The sequence below is a fragment of the Psammomys obesus genome, unplaced genomic scaffold, assembly GCF_907164565.1.
Source record: "Psammomys obesus unplaced genomic scaffold, mPsaObe1.curated_primary_1811, whole genome shotgun sequence".
Classification (NCBI taxonomy): domain Eukaryota; kingdom Metazoa; phylum Chordata; class Mammalia; order Rodentia; family Muridae; genus Psammomys; species Psammomys obesus.
This window is the reverse complement of record NW_026585504.1, coordinates 27730241-27735271: the sequence shown is the minus strand read 5'-3', so window position 1 is coordinate 27735271 and position 5031 is coordinate 27730241. Positions and strand designations below refer to the sequence as shown.

General features: G+C 42.5%; 1 pseudogene; it reads left to right on the top strand.

The window, feature by feature from the left end:
* The first annotated feature begins 282 nt into the window (after nt 1-282).
* Nucleotides 283-4042, top strand: LOC129673102 (60S ribosomal protein L18-like; annotated as a pseudogene).
* Nucleotides 4043-5031: the final 989 nt, after the last annotated feature.

Here is a 5031-nt window from a genome sequence, read left to right as displayed (position 1 = left end):
AGGTGTATGAACCTCACTAAAATATGGAGTGGAAAACTTAACCCATTCTTTCTGAACTTTAACCTTGCTTTCAAATGAAGTAATAGAAAACAGTTGAATTCTACAGTGGCTCAAATTTTATTTTTGTTGGGTATTTCCAGCATTTGATTTGGTGGATAAGTAAGTTGCCGAGTTTGCTAGATCTGCTTACCAGTTTAAAGCCTGGTCCGTGAGTATTGTATATTGCCAGGCTAGGTCAACTGACACAGCTATAAGAAAACAAAAAGTCCAATGCTTGTCAGTATGAAGACAGTGAATGTGCTTGTTGTTTTTCGGGAAAGAGGTAAGGGAAGTCAGTCTTTGTATTAAACTTCTTGTTCTCCTCCACAGGTGCTGCCTGATGGGAATTTTATTTATTTCATCAGAAGGGACAATAGAACAGTAGGATAAAAAGAAATCCTTATCTCTGTTCTATTTTCTCTCCTCAGAGCAAAATAGACCATACTGGCATAGAATTCTCCTGATAGAATACCTTTAAAAGCAGTAATAGCATTCTGAATATCTCACAAGGTATTCCTGTAAGAAGTCAGTCTGTTTTGCTATTGGCTACCTGATAATGCACAAAGCTAAAAATATTTTCTAGGCTTACATCAATTAGAACACGCACAGAGTAAGCACTCTGCAAATACATATGGATTCGTTTTCATTTTCATGCTGGTTGGCAGTTTTTTAGAAAGTAAAAAACAAGGTTCTGAGAACGCATTGTCTGTTCAAGTGACAAACGATATATTTATGATGGATAAGGGCCGTGCTGGAAGGGTGGTCATTATTGACAGTTCTTCTCAGTACACAATGCAAGTGCCTGCTAGAAGCTTATTCCTTTTAGAAGTGGCATCCGATTTATATGCATGCATACATACACATATCACACACTAGGATAATAGCTTATCATGGTCTCACACCTTTAATATCATGCGTGCCCATCGTGGAAAGGCATTATTGTCTTCACTTTACAAGGTACAAAATAAAGAACTGTCAGAAGTAGGTGTGAAGGTGCCCACCGCCATAGTAGGTGCAGAGGCTGCAAGGCACCCGTCATTCCTGCCATTACTTCCATTGTGTGTTTCCTAGATAGAGGGCTTCATGAGATAAGAAGCACCCAGGACCTGGGAGATATCATCCTCACTGCGGGGCTTCTCACATCATGGATAAATTCAGCAGATAAGAGAGAACCTGTTGTGGAGAGGGAAGAAACAAACCTCAGTAAGATGACAGGAGCAAAAATGTAAGGCGAGTGTGCTGTGAATAATTAATTCAGAAGGGCCTGATATAAAGCTAGACTCTCAACAATTGACTCCGACTGAATACGTGAGGGATGAACGGAGATGAGGTCTTTCAAAAGTCAATTCGGTCTTTATTCACCATGAAAGGAATACTGCAGCCGCCACCATTTTAGGGATGAGTGAGCTGTCCAGGATGTGCACAGTTCCGACATCTTTACAGTTTTCATGTAGCAGGTAAGCAAAGGAGGTGTCGGTAAGGGTCCAGAGCCTCAATGTTACCTGCCCTGTTCTGCTCTCATCAGAACAACATTTAGCTCATTTAGAATTAAAACCTTCACCCTTCCATGCCCTCTAAGATGGAGTGTGTGTCTATGTATGTGGGTGTGTGTGTGTATGTGTGTGTCATGCTACGTGTGTTATACTATGTGTAATGCATATTTGCAATCATGAGTTTGTGTACATGTGGCTGCTGGAGGTCAATGTCAGATGTACAGTTCAGCTCTGCCTTTATTATTTGAGACAGGGCCTCTCACTGAATCTGGAGGTTACACATTTGGTTGGCCCGTGAGCTCCTGACATTTACCTATCTCTTCCTGTCCCGTCCTAGTCCTGAGGCCACACACACACACACACAGAACCCTGGATTTTTAGGCCCGCGCTACATATCTGAAATCAGGTACAAATACCACTGGGGGCCATTTCACAGCCTCCTCTGAATGAATTCTAGCTTCACTTTGTGCACATTTGAATTTATATACTTGTGAGCAGTATTGCTATGGCTTGGGTAACTTTATGCTGTGTCGCTCGTATGGCCAGCAGCTTGGTCTTTATTGTATTTGTGTTAATGATGCTGGGACATTTAGGTGGTTCCACTAGTTTACCAATGAGACATGTTTAGGTCACGGGAGTGCAGATCTTGGAGGGGCTTTCCAGACATTCTTTCTTTCCAGTGCTTTTCAACAGTGTCAGAAGCAGTAACAGTGCTCTCACAGAATGGGACAATCCGGAAACGACAACAAATCAATCATTCAGTCACTCAATCAAACCAACAAAACTGCCAGCTAATCTGATGGTTGGTTGTCTTATCCTAAAGGGTTGGAATCACTACCTTTGAAATACAGTATTATGCAGAGGACCAGGAACAGACCCATGTAGGCCCCTTGCTTGCTGCTTTAGTCTCTGTGAGCTCTTGTGGGCCCTGCTTAGGTGATTTGGGGGGTCATGGCCTCCATCCCCTCTTACTACTACAGTCTTGCCTCCTCCCCCCGTTTCTGTGGGGATCCCAAACTCTGAGGGGAGGGATCTTGTGGAGAACTCCAATTTAGACTCTCTCCACATGATGTCTGGCTATGGGTCTCTGTGTATATGTTATGGCTGCTCACTTGGTGTTTTTGTGGGACTCTTAAGAGAGGGAGTAAGTTGGTCTGATTTTTGCCTATTCTTGGGACTCTTCTCCATATTAGGTTGCCTTGTCCAGCCTTGACACAAAGGCTTTTGCCTTGTCTTGTTGTATCTTGTTTTGTTGTGGTTGGTTGTTGTTTCTTGGAGACTTAATCTTTTCTGAAGGGAAATGAAAGAGGAATGAATCTGAGGGAGAGTGGAGGTGGGGGAAGCTGGAAGTAATGGAGTGAAGGGATGTATTGTATACAAGAAGAATCTATTTTCAATTAAAAATGCAGAACTATCAGAATCTTGAACTTTGCCTGAAGAAAACAAACCATTTGCCATTCTCATATCTACTACTAATCATTACGTATTAGAGAACATTGAGACATCAGGTTGATGACATCACTATAAATATTGGTACTTTCTGGGCAATTTCTGTTCTTTCTGCAAGCCCATGACCCTGAGTCACCTGTCTACCTGTTTTTCTTGTTCATTGGCTTTTTAGCTGTCATATGTCATCAACTGAGACCTGAGAGTACAATAAAGATACTGTTGAAGAGCCGTAGGAGATACAAGGTAACTTATTGATTAAACTTTACTTTGCACAGGGAATTACTTATATCCTATTTCAAAAATTGCATTTGGAACTGGAGATGCAGCTCAGTTAACAGAGTGCTTGCCTGACAACACACAAAGCTCTGGGTCTGAGCTCTAACCTGAGGGTGGTACTCACCTATAATTCCAACAGCTCAGCTAGGAGGTGAAGGAAAGAATCAGATATTCAAAGTCATCTTTACATGGGTAGTGAGTTTGAGGCCAGCCTGGGCTACATGAGACTCTGTCATAAAAACAAACAAATAAACAACAGGCCTAGCAGGAGGTGCTAACCTGGGTGTTGACATTTGCTACAAGAACCAAAAAGCTTGGTGCAAGGAGTCCAAGAGCCAGGACATCTATCTGCGGCAGCTAGTCAAGGTGTACAGGTTTCTGGCCCGACGAACCAACTCCACCTTCTATCAGGTTGTGCTGAAAAGGTTATTTTGAGCCGCACTAACCGGCCACCTCTGTTCCTGTCGGGCATGATCCGAAAGATGAAGCTTCCTGGCTGGGAGAACAGAACAGCTGTGGTTTGGGGACATTCACAGACGATGTGAGGGTTCTGGAAGTGCTCTAGCTGAAGGTGTGCGCACCCTGGGTGAGCAGCCAGCCTGAAGTCACATCCTCAAGACTAAGGTAAGATCTTCACCTTCGACCAGCTAGTCCTGGAGTCCCAAGGGTAGAGGCATTTACCGGCATTTTGGCAAAACCTCAGGGTCTCCACACAGCCACCTCAAACCCTATGGAAGTTTGAGAGTGCCAGAGGTGGAAGGGCCAGCCGAAGCTACAGAAACTAACCCTGGATCTGACTGTTATTTAAAAAAAAAAAAAAAAGCTTTGCATGTTGGAAAAACAAACAAATAAACAACAACAATAATGCTACCCTCACTTTACTCTGAATCAACCCTGGGGATGATTTTAAAGATGGTGGGACAGACAGGATCAATGGGTGACTTTCCTATATTTATCCTGAACTGCAGAATTTTGACTTGCAGCTCAACTCTTCATTAAAGTCATGTAATTTGAGTCATCCTATATATAGTCATTATAGGTGACTCCAGAGTTTATTTCTAATGCAGGAAAAAGAAAAAAAAAACAAACAAAACAAAACAAAACAAAACCGAGCAACTTTAGGAATGTTATGTGAAAGAGACTAATAGTTTTCCACTTGTACCCTGCCTTTCTTTGTATAGGGATAGGATTTTTATCTGGGCACATGGCTGCTTAGAACAGAAAGAATGCCTCATTTTTGCAGTTAGACACCACAGTGTTTTGAGTAAAAGTGTCTAAATAAAATGCAATATTCTGGGGCACCCTCTCCACTGGAGCATAGGTTCCACTGAACAGCCTAGGTTGTCCTTGAACTCATATTCTTCCAGTCTCTCCAGTGCTGGGATTACAAGTGTCCATCACCACGTGACTCTCTTTCTTTTAAGAAAACACATAACAGGAACTTCCCCTTCTTTTTCAAGCTGACTCCATGCTGCTCCTTTCAATGTCCCGTAGCTCATCTGAGCCACCCAGGACTTCTCAGTGCAGCGCTCCTTGTCTGGGCACAGATTGCATAACTTTACAACTTTCAGCAAGAAGGAAACAACCTTTAGCTTGTAAAGACCACTCTGATTTCAGGTACTTATTACTTTTAGCCGAATAAATTTTATTGGTGTGGTTCACACCAGGTTCCCAGGTCGGAGCTCCTGTCTCTTAGATCAAATAGCTACCTTTGAACAAGTCTATGGATGTCTAGGGATGAATGTGAGTTTTGAATATTGAATGTGAGTTTGAA